This window comes from Lichenostomus cassidix, chromosome 12 (assembly GCF_008360975.1).
Source record: "Lichenostomus cassidix isolate B80296 chromosome 12, HeHo_3.0, whole genome shotgun sequence".
NCBI lineage: Eukaryota > Metazoa > Chordata > Aves > Passeriformes > Meliphagidae > Lichenostomus > Lichenostomus cassidix.
In genome coordinates, this window is record NC_139493.1 from 4166361 (window position 1) to 4188538 (window position 22178).

Below are 22178 nucleotides of genomic sequence, written 5' to 3' on the forward strand. Positions count from 1 at the left end.
AAAATTCCTATAATAAGACTTCAATATCAACATTTTTTTAAAATAGTTCTTAATTTGTCATTGATATTTCAATAATAAATTAAATAAATTTAGGAGCAGCTATGGGAATATATTCTGATTTAATTTTGGGGTGCAGCTGCCCCAGAGCTGGGAGGGGATGGATGGGTTCAGCTCGGTGCCTGTGCTCCACAAGGACAGAACATATGGAAATCTGAGCTGCTAAATATCAAAGTCTTCGTCGCTCAAGTGCAAACTGCAATTTCTGTCAGTGTCTAACCTGGCTGGATTTTGAAGGTTTTCACAATAAAAGGCATGTTATGACACAAAGGCTGTCCCCTCACCAACCTTCAAGTCCCTGTTCTGAAGCCTGGGCAGAGCAGACCTGTTCAAAAAGAGCAGCACGATTGCACCACTTGCAAATATTTCTCACAGGAGCATACAAAAATAGTAATTTCAAGTGACACTTGTTAAGCACGGTATTTCTCACAAAGAGGAAAATCTTTCTTTCAAAGGCATTCTGAACAAAAATAGGAAGAGACATGGATAGGGCAGAATGCACTTACACTACACATACCTTTTGGTGGGTGTGCACTCTGTGAACATGTCTCTTCTTATTCAAAGAGCTGGGATTTTTTTACATTACATTAGTCAGCTAAGAAGTTAAGGGGGAAAAAAAATTCGTTTTCATGTGGGAGCCAAAACTAAATAATTTAATGCTTGAATGAAAGTGAAAAAAAAAGTTTCTTCTGGATTTATTCAAATATTTTACCAGAAAAAGGTTTGATTTGAACATGAAAGTCTTTAAAAATATTAATTTGAAAGTAAGCTAAATTTGACCTTGAAAAAATATGTAATTTTTAAAATGAAATATTCAAGAAATACTTTTTGTATGTCAAAAACTAGGATATTATTAAAATGGCCAAAAATCACGTAACAATTTTGACCCAGATAAGCATAGACATTTAATTGCTTTGTTACAGCTGAATACTTTTTCCAACATCAGTCCAACCTGCCTTTAGTACTGGTGAGATTGAGACAAACAATCATGATTTCACAATTTGATGCTAGCCTAGAAAATATTTGATCATAATCACTAACTCGAGCTTTATTTTACATATATTAAGTATTCAAAGATGTGGTAGTTTCTTTTCTTATGAGAAGACAGAGGTAGAGACACAGTTTGTGTGTGCGCAGGGAAACTTTGTGTAAAAGCATTAAGTTTTTTTAAAAATTGATCCAAAACCAATTTTTTTATGCACAGCTACAAGTGCTAATGTGTAATATTAACTGTTTTTATTTGTTCCCTTCTCTTGGTAACCAGTGCTACTGAAAAAAAGACTGTCCTTCCGACACAAATGGAAAAATTTGGAGATAAAGTCCTGGTCTTCATTCATTTTCTGCCCATGTTTATTTCAGGTGAAATGCATCAGACAGATCCATAATCCTCATCTGTGGGATGTCACCTGTAGATTAAAATAATCCTGCAGAAATCTACAGCTCCTCTTTTGTCAAGTGCTTCATGCTTTTTCATGCCATTTTTCCACTTCAAGTATGTGTTTCTGCTTTTTTCCAAAATGCTATTTACTTGTGATTGCTATTTGGTCCATTTTTAATGATGTTTTCAGAATATGTCTCACTAGATCCTGCCAAAATATTTCACTGCTCCATTAAACTCTCTTCCAAATATTCCAAGATTTTACTTTTTAGTTTTATGATTTTTTTTTCTATTAACTTTAAATCCCACAGTAAAATAGGAGGGAAAATAGAACAGAAAAACTACCAACTAAAAAGGTATATGAAGAACGTGTTAACATGATATTGTCAGACATTTATAAACTTCTTCCAATGAACTTTGAATTACCCTGATCCTTTCATATTTCCCAGTTAACATACATACATCTGCTCTGCCATGTAATCAACTGATTGTTACACAAGCATTTGCTGAAGCTATGACAAACCCAGATTTATGAGGTCAAGCAGTTCAAACTTAATCCATTCAATAGCTGCAATTTATCGTCTGATGATAATTGTATACACAAACATTGTAATGATTTAGATGACAAAGTGTAAAGATGAAATCCGTTTATTTTAAAAGGGTTTCTAACCCCTAAAATACGTTGCCATGAACACCTTTCTGGGTCCCCTTTTAACAACATCGTTATTATTGTTTTATTGATCAGGATTTTATTACTGATTTGACACTTATATTTCACACTAATCGAAAAAGGTGTAATTTTTCTGCACGTGTAAGACCGTAATTAATTATATCATTATTGTGTTTTCAATTCCTTCCATTTTAAGGGGCCCAGAAAAGAGTGCTTAATTTATCATACATGTATTATAAGGAATGTGTAAACCTCTTAAACAGACAGAGAGCATGATCCTTTTGGAGATGATGGGATATGACACAGGCACTATATTTATAGATTCTTACCTCTATAGTGACCTGATTTTAGAGTGACAACCATTGCGGAATGGGAGAGTAAATTAACAGCTTCGAAAGCTTGAGTATCTAAAACTATTGCTATTCATTACTTTTATAACACTTATTAGTGACCATTCTCTAATGCTTTCAACAGACAAGGAAATGACCACCAGGGAATGATATGGCAGAACAACAGTGTTACATATATTATATCACGTGTAATTTTGTATGTGCATTTATATATTTTCAGCTCACAGATTTAGCAAACAATTGCTACAAATGGGCAGCAGCTGTATTCATCTATTTCTTCTAAACATAAAACATGTTAGTGACTGTAAATTTCAGGGAAACTCTAAAACAAGTAGCTAAATGTGAAATTTAAATTGATCTTTGGTTTACTGCCATTGATTTTGTCAATTTTCTAAATGTAACAGTGTTCACCACTGGGAACAGAAACCTGTATATATATCAGCAAAATTTATGCTTTCAACCAACATAAACTTCACAGGAGGAATGACAGTCCTTGCAGCATAAAATAAAATGCATGTGAAGTGAAGGATTTTCTTCTCTAATTAGATACTGTATATTTTTTCACCATCATGTTAGTAAATTTGCCACATAAATTTAAATGCTATTAGCAATATTGCCTGCCCATATTCAGTTCAGTTTCCTTACCAGAGATTTCCACAAGTAATTTGTGATAATGGTACTAACCCATATGATTAATTCACACATACAAAAACCATTATGGGTACTCACAGAAAAATACCTCCAAAGTGTTTCATAAAAATGTCAACATAAGCACAGCCTACACTAGCTGATACTTGCACAACTCCAATATTACTTATTGTTTTCACAATTAAAGTACAGTGGATTTATATTTCATACTGTAGACTACAAGTCCCCAAACACTATTCCAGTGTGCAAAATTCCACTTGCAAGTGGGGGTTGTTAAAACTGATGTAAGAGAAGATATCCCACATTTTTCTGGCTGCTCCTCTGAGTGACAAGTGTGGGATTTTGCTCACTGATGAAGCTGAAATGCTGTTTCAGTTAGCATTAGGAACAAACCCAGCATGATCACTTGGGGAGAGCATCACAACTGTCTCAGAATGGGATCTCCAGTGTGTTTATTTCCTCAGGATTCAAACCAAACCACTTGCAAACTTGCATCACGGACATCAAATATGTGCTGCGGGAAGAAAACATACAACCTACTTTAAAATGCTAAGTGAAATAAAATCAATGGCTGAGCTCATTTGGTGCTAATAGTCTTCAAATGCCTTCATTGTTTCACTGTTCTTAAGCAACGCTCAAGACAGGCTCATGTGTAAGGTTTTGTATTATCAGTCTCAGAAAAGGAACTTTTTTTTTTGCTGGTATAATGTCTGATAAGGTATTAGTACACAAAAACATTTGCCTTAAAAGATAACATCACTTATCTTAGTATTGTAATTCACTGGGTGGTGAAAAGATCCCCCTCATATTAATCTAGCTGCTACATAAACACGTGCAGTCAGTTCACAGAAAGCACATTTGTTTCCTTGAAAAGTGGTTTTTAAATAGCATTACGAGGATAACCTGCAAAAGGAACTCAAGGGAGCAAAGCACCAGCCACACTTTCTGTTGTCCACGGGCACAATGAGCCCCCAGGGGTGGGCAGCAGCCAGGGACCCTGCTTGTCATTGCTGCACCTCCAAACTGCTCTGGGGACACTGACCCAGCACCTCACCTGGGGACACAGCAGTGCTCCCCTCCGGACCTTCACCTGGAGCAACACCAGCTCCTCCTGAGGATGGAGCAGAATTCATTCCCTAAAAATGTGAGACAAGGTGAAGGGATGCTGGTGGTGCCTCCCTGCACCGGAGGTGACACTCGGGAAGGACGTCCCAGCACTGCCCAGGTGTGACTTTTCCCACATGTCCCTTGGCTCTCCCAGCCAGCACACCAAGGACCTGACAAGCTGCAGGAGAGGATGGCTGGGGTGCAGTTCCCCCAGGCAAAGGAGACATTTCCTGGGTGTAGCTCATTAGCACAGAGGGGTTTTGCCAGTGCCAGCTTGTGCTGTGACTCACTGCTCTGCTCTCCTGCTAACCGAAGCACTGACGCTGTAAAATGATTTGCAAACAAATGCTCACAGGTAGGATGATAAATACGATAAATGAAGTGCAATTCTAAACTATCCCTAGCAAAGAAAGACTTTTCTGGCTGTGCCACAGACAGTGCTTGTCCTGTCCTTGTGGCATTCACCCAGGAGCACACATGGGAATTGTTGGGTGCACCAAGGTTAGGTCAGCTCTTGGTATCTGCAGAGGCAAAACTGGCTCTTCAGAGCACCCAGCTCTCTGTGCCTCCTGCATTAGGCAGAAGGGGAGTATTATTTTTAGGTTATAAGGCTTTACACTCCTGCTTCCATTGCCTGTAAGTACTCTAGTCCATTACTGGATGCAACTCGTAGATTTCCCTGATTATGCTGCTTTCCCCACCTGTGGCTATGCAAGGGCAAACAGCTCAGCTCCCTCCAGCCCAGCCTTTGGGTGAGGGCTGCTTTGAAAACAGAATTTTGTTTTCATTGCTTTCAAAATTCTCCAAGTAGGACCTGCCTCGTGGTGCTGCTGGGTACAAAATGTTCCTCTGGTCCTTCAAAGGGGCAGGGAAGAATCTCCCAGATAAAGACACTTGTGCTTGGACAGACGAACAGACAACACCATTAGCTCTGACTCCTCCTGGGTGGGCCACTGCCACCTCTCCTACACTTCTGGGTGCACACATTTCCCTGGAACACAAACCCAGCCCCTCCTGGGTGTTCCAGGGCAGCTGCAAAGCCCGTCTGGCTGAGGTCTGTGTTTCAGAAGGGACGGTTACAAGGCAGCCAGAAAATAAACAACCTCTAATATCTTGTTTTTGCCACTGAACTCCCGTTATCAGCCCTGACTGACATTTGGTGGGAGCTCTCATTTTTGTACACTCAAGTGCTATTGTGCATTTTCTGATAAGAAACCTCAGTAACAGAAATGTACATCTGAGAGTGACAGAAAAGCCTCCTACTTTCATGGCAGTCTGACTGCATTTCCACTTCCACCAGTACTGCAGCAGTTTAGGAGTTCCTTCCAGTTTGCACTGGAAAATGGGAGGATCAGAGTCACACAGTATCTAAAAAAAAATTCAGTTGAGGAATCTGGCAGAAACATTAGTGATAAAGTTTTCATTTTGCTAGAGCAAAATGATTTTTTTTTACTTATTTTCTAAATATAAGTGTATCTGTTTGGATACAATCTCTTCTCACCTGCTCTGCAGCACACGTGGTCACCTTTGGCTTCCAAAGCACCACACTCATCCTAACAGCAAAATTCTGATTTCCAGTTTTAAATATATATGACAAATCCCTCTGCTCTGAGTAAGCATGAGGCCATGGGACCATGGTCCTGATTTTACAGCAGCAGAACCAAGGTGGGAATCAAACCTTCCATGGAGCCTGCACCCCTTCTGTTTCCTTTTATTTCACTCTCCAACATTTTCAGGATCTTGTTTTGTAAAGTTTTTCCTGTCTAAGTACTGTCTCACTACCCAGATGCCACATTGCTGTGGGTATTTTCACCTCTCCTACTGTGGAAAGTTTAGGGTCTTAGGAAGAGCATCAGCCATCTACCACCAAAATACCAGCCCAGATAATGCCATGAGGCATCCTGGAGCTTCATCAGCCTGGAGAAAGCAGTAAAGAGGTCAGGACAGAATGGATGAGGGATTTGAGATGGCAGCAAGGCTGAGTCATTCCTGATACATGCCAGGGCAGGCAGGGTGCTGAGCTCAGCTCTCTGTTGTTCTCAGGTACAAATCACAGCTGCTTGGCCCTTTTTTCCATCCTCTCCTCCCTACAGGATGGAGGGAGGGAGTTTAAGCTGTGCTTACTTGGAACTCAGGTCAGCAGAAGGGAAAATGCCAATTACTTATATTTCAAAATAGGCTGAGAGAACACCCTTTCCCTGGTTTGGTTTGGTTTTGTTTTTTTTCTTTTCATTGCTGATTGCCTGGTGGTACTGGCTGAGAGAAAAAATCTAAACACCATCACTGATTCATCCAACATTCTAGGCTTGTTTGTGTTTGGTATTGATCTGGAGGTGGACTGAGATGCTACCTGGTGACAAAGGGATTGCACACCCTACCACACCCCAGGCACTGGGCACGCTGCTCCCTCCCAACAGCAGGAATTACAAAAGCACCAGGTGCAGTTTAACAAATGTTACCACTTTACTAGAAAGTTCCATATGCTCTGCACACAGATTTCCCATGTCAATGAGGATTGGAGCCCTTAGTGCAGAGAACAGGAATGAAAAGGAGCCCACAGCAGCACAGCTGCATATTGCACAGCTCTGCATGGTGAGGTGACCTTCACTTTGCACAGAGACCAAAACGCCCTAAAGCTGCTTCACACAACACACAAGTGACCCTGCCATTGGCTACAGGTGAGCAAACAGGGAGAATTCAGAAACATCCAACAATTCACCTCAAAGTTTGGCTTTGATGAGAGAAGAATCCTTCGCTCACATGAAGGATGTCACATCTGCCTGGGGAACAGGAGCCCAGAGAACACCACTGAGCTCCTTGGCTCATAATCAATGGCAGCTCTTTGGACTTCAAACACTTCAGCCATTAGAAATGGGTGCCTCTGAGATAAATCTAGCTCCCTTTTCATTTTGTTTCATCTTTTGAAGCACATTTGAATAGCTCAGTTTCGCAGCAGTCGGGGAGGAGTGCTAGGACAGAGCCATGCTTGCCATCTCCATGCCTTCAGATATGTTTTAGGGGTAACAGGAGTTTTAGGAAGGAATTCATAAACTATATGAAAGAAGGACTTATGGGCTTTTCAGCCTCTGTGTGTAGGTTATTAAAATATGCTTTGTTATCTTCACACATGGTAGAAGCTTTATAAATTATTTTTATGGAGATGACTCCTTGTTTTAATGACTGGAAAGTCCTGAAGTTAGATGAAACTTTGATTGCTACTTTCACTAGGTAAGTAGCAGCAATACTTCTGCTTCCTAGGAAAATGAATATTCCCATTTTTTTCCCCAAACCAATCACTGCAGATATGTAGACAACACCAGAATTTCTCTTTGTTTCTCAAAAGGTCTTCAGAGAGTAACCCACCAAGTACACCAATACACCAAACTGCCAGAGAGCTACTGTTCAAAGATGGTGAATGGAACTGTACAGAAGACCCAAAATATAAGTTCTTTATGATATTAAAATACCTTCTGGATATGGTTGTGCCTGTACCCAGTCTGCTCAGGCTATAGAATAAGAGAAAGCGAAAATCAATGCATCTTCTGACTCAGGTCAAAGCTCTATTAATAAGGACTAAACTGGCATTTTGCAACATTTCTTGAGACTTAAGGACTATCTGCAGCGCTCCTGAGCCAGCCATGGAAGATAGAACAACTTGGTACCGAAAAGTAAAGCATTTGGAGAAAACTGGAAGTATCTCAGTATCTGTAGGAAATTCTGAAGGATATATTCTGCCAAAAATCAGGTGTAAGATTTTGAACATACAAACATGATGGTGCATTTTTAACGCACAGAAAATGTTTCCTTAACGTAACAGGAATGAATTACTGTGCAGTGCATAAAGTTATTAGTTAAAAAAGGGTTTGTAAAATGGCTTACATGGATGTCTTTTCATCAGCTCTCAACAGGACATTAGTAAAATCAAACTTATTTTTCCAGAAACTGGTAGGGCAAGAGTAAATTTAAACAAAAAGTTATTCTCAATGCACTATGGAGTGCCTCAGCACCGGACAGGGCTGGCAGATGCAAGTGTACACTGGATGATTTTAAGAGATAAAAGCACATATCTGGGGGTTTAGTTTGAGGCATACTTTCCACGGGATGAGATCTCTGATACCCATTATTTGTTTTGCTCTTGCCAAGTAAGGGAAGTTTCAAGCACAATAACAACTGCTTAATGTGTTAAAAACATTAACTTAATATTAGCAATACAGAGTGCCACTGAAGGCTGATTGTAATGCAAAAATACTATGATATTTCCTATAAGAATTATATAAGTTTCATTAGGCTCTATACACACAAAAATATATAATAAAGGAAGTTATTTAGCTGGTCATCTCTGCATCAATATCACTAATAAAGAATTTTATTGAAGTTCAATATACACCAGGACCACAGCAGGTTGGGTCTTAGCTGAATCCTATGGCTTTCCACTGCAAAATTGGTCACTGAAACCATACATGGACAGTTCAGTATCCACTGGAATCAACCTGATGTTGTCTGTCACAGCCTTTTCTGTCATGATATATAAGGATCCACTGAGCAACCTCAAATTACAGGATGGTGGGGCTGTTGTGTGGTGGTTTTTTGTGGTTTTGTTTGGTGGTTCACTGGGTTTTTATTCAGATTTTTATCAACTAGCTGCCTTTTAAAAAACTTATCTATAGATTTTATAGGGTATATTTATCCAAGTTGTTATGGCAATGGTACATTAGAAATCAAATGAAGTATTTGTTGGCATGACAAAATTAATTGTTGCCTAGGGTCTGGAACAAACAAGAGTAGAGATAACATTCCACTAATACAGCTTGTTTGAAGTGACAGTACTGTATCAATTAAATTGGGGCGATGGTACACAGCCTGCCTAAGCTATTTAGCTGATGCTTGGGGATGTGAAACTTATATTCTGTGTCAGGGAAAAAAGGATAGATTTACTGTGCTAATGAGGAGCTGGAATTTCCCATTTTCTGAAATACACACTTTCTTGTCCAGTGCTTTGTGCTCTTGTTTCCTTCCTCAAGTGGGAACAGGAACAATATTTCTGTTCCTCCCACAGAAACAACATTATGGAAGTCTATTTTTCTGTCAGGTGTATATTGGACTAAATTAAATTTTGGTTCAACTTAAGATAAGCTTAAGTCACAGTGTTCTAACACCCAGGCATCAAACTCACAGGAAAGGCTAGAGCTGCATGGTTTCAGACCATTGCCTAAAGCCCTTTAGGATTCCTGATCATGTCTCCAGTTTGGTAGTGCTTAGAATCAAAAATTTGTGGCAGGGTGATCTTCTGACTAAGGGATACAGAATCACTGAAGTTCTACTCTGGAAAGAGAAAACAAAGGCCAGGACAGCCCTCTTTTGGAGGGATTTAGTCTGTGTATTAGCACAGAGCTTCGGAGAAGAATTCATTTCATCTACAGAATGGGACATAAATCTCTCTGTAAGGAACATCACTAACACCACTTGTAGATGCTGTGGAAGCTTTTAACCCTTCACACCCAACACAGTCAATGGACAAACTTGAGTACCAAAGCCTGTGAGATGAATTGTGCTCATCAGGTGAAGCGTCCAGGGTCTGGCAGTATGAGCCACATCTGCAGGAGAGAACATTTCAGCCCCACTTTTCCTGAGTTTTAACCCTTGGTTCTTTGGAGTGAAGGCATATTTGTGACCCAGGTACTTGTTACAGGTTGCTGTCTTAGCTGACACTGACAGATGTTGACATGAGATGCATTTTGATATGAAAACGCCAAGGCTCTTATCTGCTGCCCAGAGAAAATACCTTTTACTTGTAAAATGCATTTTTTTCTTTTATTTGCCATACCAGGGTGCAGATGAGCCTTGGGAAGTAATGACCTTTCAAACCATATACATTCAAACCTAGAAATTGTCTGTTAGAAAGACCAGCACATAGAACACAATATAAAATATTTGGCCCACAAGCGGGGCCAAAAAAAACAATTACCAAAAAAAAGCAGAATTGCTGTACACAGTTCTATTTCATCCTGTCCTAGGAAAATGTAGGTTTCACCTTGATTCTGTTACATGCAGCCAATTTTCCATACAGCTGTACTTACAGCATAATGGAGTCACTGAATGCAGCTATGATACCTTATAGGAACCTTTAATAAGACATCCTAACTTTTGTGTCCATCCACCAGGAATGTGCTGCCAGGAGATATCATATTTACAATATAAAAGGGGACGTATTTTAGATTTGTCCCAATTAACCTTGTAACAAGATGTATTGGAGTGCTTATTAATGACAGTAATGAGATGCAGACAAGACAATGTATAAAACATCATTGGCATATAAATTGAATTCATATACACAGATACCTTTATGCACTGGACAAGGAGGGAAATTAAGAAGAGGAAATTTTGTAGGGAAAAAAGGCTAATTAGAAAAAAATTCAATACTTTTCCTAGCTTGTATCCATCAACGTTGGAAAACCTGTTTGCCCATCGACTGAGGAATTGTTTCCACTGCTTTTACTGTACAAGTCCCAAAGCTAATTTTGTGATGGTTCTCTTGGAAGTATTTACTACAAACAACAAATATCCATTAGCCTTGAACTATGTATTACTCTGTTTAATTTACTTTGGTATAGATACACGATTTAGAAATACAACATGTTCTCTCTCTTTGGAAAGCTACTCTAAATATAAGTTTATTTCTCATTGACAAAACTTTTAATGACTTCATTTACAAAAATCCCACAAGTCCAGATTTTGTAATGCAGCATAAGAGCCTTAGCTCCCTGCCTTAAAAACTAATATTTCCAAGGTATGTGGGAAATGTCCACTTAAAATACATGGATCTACTCATGTGAGTAAAGTTATTCACACACTCAAGTATCCTGTTCTACCATCACATATCTTCATTAAAGTTATGGCTAAATCCCATCCAGCTTGGAAAAAATCTAAGGTGTGCCATTAACAAAAAGGAGATTTAAGAATGATTGTCAGGGCCAGCAATAACAACAAACTGATTACCATGCTGAGCTTCATAATAGCATTTCACTTTCTTTTCATTACTGGAATTATAATAAACAGATAAATTACATCCACACACACACAAACAACTAGGTAAGCATGGCTGAAAAAGTCAGAAAATCACTTTATCAGGAGAGTGATTGGATCTCAAACGATACCAGAAATTATGTACAGTAAAAGTAATAGCTCATGCATGACTTATAGTGATCAGGAGAGGCAGGAGGCAACAGAATAAAGCTTCAGATACCTCAGAGTTGTTCATATTATTACAATCGTATCCTGCCGTGTTACTTATTGCTTCTTTAAAACACTAAATGAAGGGAAAGTATGTTTTTTTCAGTGTTGTTTAACTCTGAAAACCAGCACACCTCCCCAGTAACTTTAATCCCTCTTTTTTCTTTTTTAATTAGTCAGAAGAGGAGGAGGAATAAAGGAATGAAGAATAAGTGGGAAGAGGAAGGAAAGGCAGTAAGGGAAGGAACAAAGCTCTGCTGTCCAGGTGCCACCAATCCTGCCATCCCTCAGCCAGCACTGTGCAGGTCAGGCTTGCTCAGCACCCAAGAGTCAGACCCTAAAGGGGGTTTGCCCCAAGATCTGTACAATATTTAGCAGAATGGTCCCAGACATGGTGTGGAACAGCCCTTTCCCAAGGACAATATAATGCACATTGACAAACAATGGAAAAGGCCACCCTGGAGCCCCACAGAAGGGAAAAGGTCAACCCTTCTGGTCAGTGCACTATAATAAGCCAGCAATCTACACTTTCACCAGATGGATTTAAGCTAAACTCATGCAAAATCAGTGTTTTTTTCCCCTAATGCAACAGCTTCTGCTCAGCACAGGTTGGAAATCTGTGCTGTGAAGGCAGGGGAGTCCATTCCCAGGAACTCTTATCTCACACTGGTGCCTTTTTTCTAAACTGCCGTGGAGTTTTTAAAGTCTACAAAACTTAGCACGTGATCACGAAACGTTCAATATCACACCATGTGCTGCTTGTTTCAAGTTCATCCTCTGAGCTCCCACAGGCAGGTTTAGGGGAAGCTGTGTGGGTTTTACGCCCCTAGAAGATTTTACTGCTCCTTCACTTAGGGCTTTAAATATGAGCTGATGGCTACTGTGCACAGTGTCTTAACTTCTCCATTTTATTGTGCGATATTACACTGGTGAAGTGATAAAAGCAAAGCAAGGCATGACTGAGTGACCAAAGTAGTGGGTTGGGACTGCCCAAGCTGCCAGATCCAGGGGAGTGTATCAGCAGTGTCAAGCCAGCTCTTCTCCCCTAATTTAAATAAATTAAGCCCCATGTAAACTACTATATGGGGTCTTTCACACGTGTTTTTGGAAAGAACTTGTTCATATGGACAAATCTATTCCCCCACCCTTTTTTCCTTTTTTTTTTTTTTTGCAAGAGAAAAATTTATTTTAGTGCTCTTGCTTTGAGTGTCAGAGCCATATGTTATTTCATGGAAAGCTTTAGGTTTCCCTTTATCTGGTCTACTACAGACCTGGGCTTGGCACCTTGACATACAGCAGGCTCCATGCTGAGAATCAAGTGGGTACTAAGGTCTATTGATATTTTCTTAACTTTCTACTCAGGGTTTGTGGAAGTTTTGCTCAGTTTCTTCTCATTTAGCAGAACAGAAAGCTCTAACTAGCATCACTACCTCCCCTTAATATGCAGTTATGACTGCAAACAGGAGATCCAGAAAAACAATTAGCAAGCAGTCTAATTGCAATTGATACACTAAATGCCAGGAGATGAGTGGCATCAGGAATCAAAATATGTGTTTCATAAATTCTGGTTTTTAATTCAGGGATTTGTTTGTTCTTTGCTGATGAAAAAATCACAGCTGAGGGAACTAAGCACAAAAATCTTGCTACTGAACCACAAAAAAGCCAAATTAGCTATTGAGTACCCATTGCCAAGGGCAATACATTCAGCAGAGGATATGATAATGACAGATGAATCCTCACTAAACTCTCACTCTATAAAATAAATGTATAGTGTCTTAGATAGTTTCACTCCTGCTCGAGTCACCTTCCTTCCACAGCAGCTGCTTGCAGCTCTGTCAGTGAAAGCCAACAGAGGTATGGTTTCCTGTCATTGACAGAATCACTCCAGTTTTCAGCTGACAGCACTGGATTTTTATGGCTGTTCATGCCTTTTCCATCCCTGCTCCTCCTTTGTATTTATTTTTTTTCCCTGGGAACTTTATTCTCTTCCTTTCTCTGTTTCCTCTATTACTGTCCCTTGAGCCAACACAGATTCCTACACCTTCTACATCCCTTTTTCACCTTTCACAAAGCTTGTATTTTTTCCAGACAACAACAGAAACGAGGCAATGACAGCACAAGGTGACTTCATTCAGTCCAGCGTCTTTCAAACAGATCCAAAACACAATCTGGTGATGAGCAACACAATTTCAGCACTAAGTAACAAGAAAAGACTGGTCTGGTGTGGGTAAGACTCATTCCTGAGTATTCAAAAGACTAGCAGGAGGACAAGTTTGTGGGTTGTCCTGGAAGAGCTGATTTTCCACCAAGTGAGAAGCTCAGGTAATCCACAGCTGCCCCAACTGCACCCACCAGAAATGGACATTTCTGCTCTCAGTCCTTGTTGTCAGGGATCCAGCATCTATCAGCCACCGGCAGCCAAAAAATGTCATTCATTATGTACACTAAAAACCCATAAATTTAACCTGTCTCCATGTTTTTGCTGGGGATGTAAAAGCCCTGAAGCTGCTCATGGGCTTGGCATGGGGACTTGCTATAAAAACACAACATCAAGGTCACTTCTCACCCAGGCACAAACCTCGTTGCCTTTCTCACAAGCACAGCCCCAGCCATGCCTGCTTGGAACAATTAGTCACAATGCTCCAAGACTCAAAGCAAACTTCCCCTTTAAGCTAAGCAAGCACATTCTTAACAAAGCCATCAAACCCATCAACATGCTTGCTAATTATTAGGAAATAAACCATGGCCCATGCTCCCAGGATTCTGAAATTACCAGAGACCAGTAGGCAGTATCTAGCAGGAAGCACATGAAAGTACCTTTGTTAACGCTCTTTTTATTCCTTCATCAAATCCATTTTGTTTAGAAAGAATATTTCTCCTTATTTTCTTTTGCCAGATAAGCCCAGAACTGGGGAGCTTTTTTAACAAGGGCTAGCAAACAATGTAGAGCTTTGGAAAGAAACCATGTTTAGACAGGCAAACCACGGATAACAGCGATATTGTGTGTGTCAGGCAGGAGAAAGGAGGGACTACAAACCAATAATGACAGGGCTATTTATTACTGAATAACCAGCCTCTAATTTTAGAAACATAAGATCTCCTATTTTCTATTGTTCATTTTAATTAGTATTTTCCCTAAATAGTCTCCCTCTTCCTATATGCTATTTATACAATTGCAGAGAAAATATAAAGTACATGCAATGTTAGCAGAATGGCAACAAAACATGGTGTGAGTGGTATGGGAGCTGTGAATTGTCTGCAGTACGGACAATCTAGGGAATGATTTTGTCTTTTGCAGCAGGACATCCTTGTTCTCTTGTAGAAAAAATATTTGGCCTTTAGTACCCCACCATAGCACCCCATCCCACAGAGTTACAAGAAGCACTTGGAACACTGTAAATAGGGTAAAGTAGGTAAATATTGCTGTGAAGAACAGCCTGGAGCAGCTGGAGGAATCAGTCCTGAACTGGGCTCTCTCTCTTTAAAATTCTTTTAGTTTTTTTTTTCCTTACCAAGCTGACAAAATGCTTGGCAGTGGCTCAGAGGCTGGTGCACTGCAAGATATCCTGCCTTGCTGTTTCCTTGCGCTTCCCTCATCTGCTGTAACCACTTTTTTCTTGACATAAGTAGGTGAGAAACCTGTGATTTAATATGCAGGGGCCCTCAGCTTCGCCCTTCACTCACACAACAAAGGGCATTTGGGAAAGGGATATTTTCATCATGGGCAGACAGGTTTTGTTTACCCTCAGAGTACCTAAACACACTATTTGGAATGATGTTTGATTTCTTCTTCCTTTTCCTGTAAGATGGCACAAAATTTTCTTCCTGATGACAAAGTCAAACAACCACAAGGATGGCTGAATTGGGCAAAAGTCCTTCTCACCCTGGGTCTGCCTCCACCAAAACACAGAGACAGGTCAAGCTTAAGTAAAACTTCTTCCCTCAAATACTACTTAACTCTGTTTTTTACTTATGTGCAATTTCCTTGTTTTAATAGCAGCCTGCAGACTCCTCCTTCAAGAACTTGTCCAGTCTCCATCTGGACTCATGGAAGTCCTTTCTGCAAGGAGCTCCTCATATGCAAAAAAAACCTACAAAATTTTTGTGTTCTTGAGCTCAGCTCTGCTAAATTATTTTGATCTTCACCTACTATACACTTGCTTACAGGGACTTGAGAGCAGATTTTCTTTCGACTAGAGCACACATTTTCCAGGCACTCTCCAAAAGTTCCAATGCCCTCACTCTTAATAGCGCTAATTTAAAATCCAAAATAAAGGAAAGGAAAGGAAAGAGAAGTGGCAAATCTGAAGGTGAATACAAATAAATGCAAACTGGCTTCCTATGGGAAAGTGATGCTGCAGGGTTTAGGTGCCTCTTCTCATTTTTTCCATCTCCCCCCCACACACAGCATTTCCATAGGGAATGCATGTGTATTTGACATTATCAGCTCTTATGAATAGGTATGGGAAAGGTGCATTTGGTTCACAATGCAGGGGCTCTGAAAAAAAGGTTCCAGCTAGAACCAAATTATACAGAACAACGTAAAAAGCTACTTGTTTCTGAAAAGGATTCAAACTCAAATATTTAAATTTAGTGCATCTCCAAGTCTTATAAATGCATATCCCAGGAGAGGAAAACAAATAAATAAACAAAATCTCTAAAAGCAGTGTAGATCTCAGTACAAAAAACAGGGGGGAAAGGTTTTAAACTGAAAAAGGAAAAATTTAGATGGGATGTGGGAAGAGATTCCTCCCTGCAAGGGTGGTGAGGCCCTGGCACACATTGCCCAGAGAAGCTGTGGCTGCCCCTGGATCCCTGGCAGTGTCCAAGGCCAGGTTGGACAGGGCTTGGAGCACCCTGGGACACTGGAAGGTGTCTCTACCCATGGCAGGGGGTGGGATGAGACAATCTTTAAGGTCCCTTCCACCCCAAACCATTCTGTAGCTCTGTGATAGAATATTCTTCCCTGGGCTGCTGGACCCCCAGGACTCCCCAGCCTGCCTGCACTCCTGAGGGTTTCCAGGAGAGCATTTCCCTCCGCCAGGACCAACTGCAGTTGGCTGCTCCTGCTGCAGTGCCAGGAAAGCAGAGACAGGCAGTCCATGATGGGAAGTTTTGCCCTTGGGCAGCACTGAAGCTCTCAGGAGGACTCAGGCGTTTCCTTCATTGACAGACTCGCCTCAGCCGTCGCCAAAAGTGCAGTGCGAGAGCTGGCAAAAACCAGCTGAAATTCAGTTTCTCTTGTGTTGTGCCATGATCCTCCACGAACTGTTGGTGCCAAGTTTTAAGCAACTCCATGTGCAGCGTTTTGTAAATCACTTCCAGATATGCAAATAGCATCATTAAAACATTTGCATATAGCCGTAAGTTTCTGCTTCGGGTCCATATGCCCAGGCTGTAGGAGAGGGCAGAAAATAACACCTCATCATGGCATGAGGCAGGTATGTGTGGGGAGCAAAGGGAGCAGGGAGGTGCAGAACATCTCTGGCTGCCCTGTGAGAGCTGCTCCAGGAGCCCCAGGAGCTAAAATCTATTTTGCAAAGGAGAAAAATGCAAAACACACCCCCTCTTGCTCTAGGCAAGGAGCAACTGGCCCGAGTGAAGGGCTTTTTAACCACTCATCCCACTCACTTCGATATTGTCCCACTCTGCAAGACCTTGTAGCATCAAGGCTTCCTCAGCTAACAAAATGCAGCACTAAAACTTGAGAAATGTGTTTGGAAAAAGAAGCAAACCACCCATGTGCAATCTGGAGAGTCATTGCAGGGGTAGAGACCACAGGGACCTCCGAGGAAATGAGGGCTGGGGTGGCTTAGCTTTAAGGAGACAAGTCAGAAAGGGCATTGGAGGGCAGAGTCACACACATAAAAAGCTGCTGCAAAGAAGCAGGGAGGAATCTATTTGCCATGCCCATGGCAGAGAGGAGAGGCAGTAATAGGATTAAATTGAAGGAAGAAAGATTAAGGTTAAACATTAGGGAAAATTGCTGAACAATGAGACTAAGGAAGCACTAGAATAGATTGCTTGGGGAGGATGGAGAGGCTGACCCAGGAGGTCTTAAAAAATAGATTAGACAAGTGTCCATCAGATATGACAAGTACAGGTGGTCTTGCCTTAAGGTGGAGAGAGGGGGAAGGTGGGTCTGACACCCATCCTGCAGCCTGGAAAAACAGAAATCATATCTATCATACCCCAACCTGCAAAAAGATTTTAAATAACATTTAAAAACTACAGAAAACCAGTCAAAATTGTAGTCCTCCTGGGGAAAATAAAAAACCAACCCAAACATCAAGTGCATTTTTACTCATAATGCTCTTCTACTTGTATTACAGCCCTGATTTTAGTCTTTGCTGGTTTGGGTTTTTGTGTCATCAGTCATGCTCTGATGAAATCATCAGGATTTCTCAAAGCTATAAAAAGTTAATTTTGAAAGATTCCAGTTTATAAAGGGAATATTTTCATTAATATTTTTCCTGAAAGGAAAAGCATAGGAAAGAAATTGTTGCATTCACCAATTTTTTTTTCCATTTCATGTTTCCCCTTAATTATCTTCAATAAATGCCAATTACATACTTCATTCACTGAAGTAATAAAATAGAAAAACAAGCTGAAACTGCCAAATTATTTGTTGAAAAAACTATCTTTAAGCCCAGCTCTATAATGAAATGTATATACTCATCCTGTATACTCTTCAACACATGCCTGTGTCAAAATTACTACTATTATCTGGTCATAATGTCATATCCCCAAACTTTCTGTAACATGCATTTTTGACAAAATAAAGTGGGCAAACCCATTGTCCAGAAAAGGCAAACCAAACTGCACTTCATTTATTCACAGAAAAAAAATAAATAACTTTTTCAGCTTCTTATTCTTCCCAAATCCAGAGCTGTTGCAGAACTGAGTATTACTAGCCATATTTTTGAAGGATAAACCAAGCCTGTGCAGCTCACCCCGTCCCACACAAGGAAGCTGAGTCTGGAGAAGAAGCTGTCAGAGATTTTGGATGTGTTTAATTCAATGAGAATTTTCCATCCACTCCCATGAAGCCAAGTTTTCTCCCCAGATCTGCTGTTGCTCCAACAAGTGAGGCGTGCTGTCATGTGGCTTCCCTTACTCAGACATACAGACCTAACACAGAGGAGTCTATTTATGGATGATTAGAAATAAATCTACAGAACAGAGTCCTAGAAAAAAGTAGAGGAGAGATTTGCCAGTGCAAACAGGTGCAGAACGTCGTCTGGAGGAGACCTGTGCTGCAAAATGAAGCATTTTGCAGGATGGGATTTGAGATAAAAGTGTAAAACAGTTTACACTTGATGTGTAAATGACCAAAGAATCCTAAACACACTAGAGAGGCTAATTTGTGGCTTGGACATCCACATGGGAAAGACTATCAGGTTTAGTGCAATCCTCATTAAACAAGAGTAGTGACTGGTGTGGCTTCTGCAGAACACCACCCCTGCCTGTGCAGAAAGCACTGAGCATACATTGGTTTCTTTGCACAAAATCACATTTATTGTCCAGTTCTAACAACTGAACTAATAAGATAGAAAAAGACACAAAATTCCCACTGCCAATTTCATAAACAAATCTTTACCCTTGGCCACAAAACATCCCCAAAAGAAGCACTCCTGCCTGGCACCAACTCATTCACAGCAGCCTGGGGAAGAAAATCTTCCCACCACCTTGCAGTAAAGAACATCTGCTCCAAACCAAACCACTGCCTTCAGAATAATAAACCCACAACTGCCAAGGTGAAGATCCCAGCCCAGTGCCTCGTGGCAGGATTTCTGCCCAGGGGGCACATTCTGTAGACAGACACATTTTTCTTAAGAGTCCCAGACAATAGCAAGGTGCATAAGTGATAACATGCCAGGAAAGACAAGGCTGAATTCTGAAAGAGGGGATTTCAGGAAGCTGGGTGTCCTCCTTCTCTATCCCTGCAAGAACAGGGAAAAGTGCAGAGCCCCCCCAGCTGACCTGCCATATCTTTCCTCTTTAATCAGACCGAAATATTTAAATAAGGACAGAGCAAAAAGGCATCATTAAAAAAGCAGGGCACACTAATTCTTGAACAAAAATACATAATTCATAACGAAAGTTCCCAGTTTGTCAAAAACCTTAAATTCCTAATGCTCCAAATTCTTTGTGAGCCGTGTCCTATATGACAGGTTCAATATGACACATCCCTGCAGGCCAACACAACCTTCTGCCTGCACTAACAGGTCTGGTGGAGAGCAAAAGGGACTTAGGATTGGCCTTTTAAAAGAAAACACGACTCGGATTACTCATCTAAGAGCACTAGTTATGCAAGTTTCTGTGTCAAAAGAGTTTCTGGAGAAAGAGTGATCTGTGAAAACAACATTATAATTTGTTCTCCAATTAAAGTAACTGTAGGAGTAGGCATATTCTGTTAGAGCTTGGTTTTGGTAGGAAACATGGTCAAGCAGCAGAAGATTTGGCTGTGAAGTTCTGACCAAGAAATCCCAGAGCTGGTATAATGTGCAAATAGTCCAAGGGAAACTTTTAGACATATTCCTGACTGATAGCTTCACTGAGAAGTCAACATTCAGATCCTGAAGTCTTTGCTAGTGCTTGGCAGGGGGAAACATCAGTGTCATGCTGGTTTTTAAAAAATTGAGAGATTTTTGTTGTGTGCAGAACGGATCAACCACTGCTGCATCTCTGTGGTGTGACAGGGAGGGAGAAAAGCATGTGCCAGATATCCAATCAGGATATGGACCTTCTCGGGGGCTGAGCTTGCCTTTGACTGCAGAAAGAAACAACAAATGGGCCTTTGAGAGCAATAAAGTAAAAGGTGATAAAAATAAAACAAGATGAATCACTGAAGATCTCATAGAAAAAGAAACCAGAACAGGTGGCAATCCAAAGCAATGGAAAGATGATTTTCCAACATGGAAAAAAGTGCTAAAGGAAGCAAAACTACACCAGGAAAAACATTTTATTAGAAACAGATTTGTTTAAAAAAAAAAAACAAAAAACCAAGCTAATTTTAAAAAGCAGCTTTCAACACTGCTGCAAACATCTCAAAAGTTTAAAAGGATGATTCTTCTCATCCTCCATATATTATCATATCATTTAGCACAGAATAAAGACCCATCAGTTTAATTATACAGCTAAAGACAGGTGGTTGTTGTTGTTTGCTTTGATGGTGATGCACTGCAACAATAAACAGGTCTGTTATTTCTATATTAGCATATGGGTGCTTTCTTTGATGAGACAACACCTGTGGTTACAGTGTATGTTGAACCCGAGAAAATACCTCCTGGAAACATCTCCACAGACTTAAGATTTCAAATTTAGAACAACAAAAGCTCCGCTTGAGTCCCCCGTTGTTGGAAAGAACAGCAATTAATTATCAAAAAAGGAACCCAAACATTACCATCAATCCTGCTGACAAGAGGTGCTGGTGGCTGCAGTGGACAGGGACAATTATGCACATATCACAGGGCTACAGACAACTTCTGAATTGCAATTACACCAAGAAACTCACTGCAAATATCACAGATGAATACCACTGAGAAACATTATCAGGACTGGCTTGGAACATACGTTGCACTACTGCTGGGGGGAAATGAAATAAATGTGCACCAACTTTGGAAGGCATGCCTGTCCAGGCAAAATATATGTCTAAAAATTCCACATTTCTGCAGCCTGTGCAAAGAAAATAGCAAAAAAGTATTAAAAATAAAAATCTTGTGTGGCAATAACTATTTTTAGTTAAGATATTTAGTATCTATGTTACTAATATTACTAATATTTAGTAAGAAAAAGCTTCCAGTTAGAAATTTTCAACTTTAAGTAGGAGAAACACACCCTTGAAGGTTTTTCTGATGGAGGTAGTCATGACCATGCTGATGAATTCATCAAAAGAGGATGATCAAAGGGTCTTTGCAAGATGTGCTGCAACTTGAGCAGGCAGATGGACAGGCCAAGACAGCTCATCATCTACAGCAATCTCAGATTATCTCTTGCTGGCAACACCATTTGCAGAGGATTCTCTTCATAATAACTCCATTGCAAAAAATGGAGATGGAAGAAGAAGGAAAATGAATCAAAGAAGAGAAATTATAAACTAACTGGAAAAAAATAAAACCACCAGCATTCCTTTGAGGTGGACTCTGAAATAAAACACTGCATGATATTTTCATATCAGTATTTTAATACCAAGCAGAATAAATGTCCTAAATATTTGCTATAATGGGTTAAAGTGTCTTTAGGAAGAGGTAGAGGAGGTACCAAACTCCAACCAAGCACACCCTTAAGACCAACTGAAGTGACCTGGCCCTTCCTTGTGTGAAAAAACCTTGGGTGAACAGAAAAAATGACTAAAGCACAGTCTGTACACAGGAAATGGGGAAGAAATATAGAGGAATAAAATTGGAAGGCAATAATTAAAGAGATGTTAAGAAATCCTAAAAATATGGATTCCAAGATGGAAAATTCACCAAACCTCAATAGTTGGCATTTCTTATTCTCAGTCCAGGTTTCCTTCCATCAGTGGATCTCAAAGCAGTTTACAAATATTAGCTGATGAAATTTGTTCTTCTGCCAAGTTCCCATTGACAAAAATCACATCTGTTAATGCAACTAAGTGCTGGAATAGAGTTTTAGTCATGAAGATTTGAAAAGCTTTTGGATGTTCGGTTTCAAAACATCATCTCTAAAGTTTTTCAGAGTTGCTGACCTGAGAAAGGAAGGTTTGCAGGCTGCT

At 40.3% G+C, this 22178-nt stretch overlaps 1 long non-coding RNA gene across 1 annotated transcript in view; it reads right to left on the reverse strand.

Annotated features, from left to right (window-relative positions):
* Positions 1-1992: 1992 nt before the first annotated feature.
* Positions 1993-22178, reverse strand: part of LOC146431550 (uncharacterized) — a 69592-nt gene continuing 49406 nt past the window's right edge. Inside the window, exon 3 of the long non-coding RNA XR_014854623.1 lies at positions 1993-3617. This is a non-coding gene — a long non-coding RNA (uncharacterized LOC146431550). The remainder of the gene's footprint in view (positions 3618-22178) is intronic.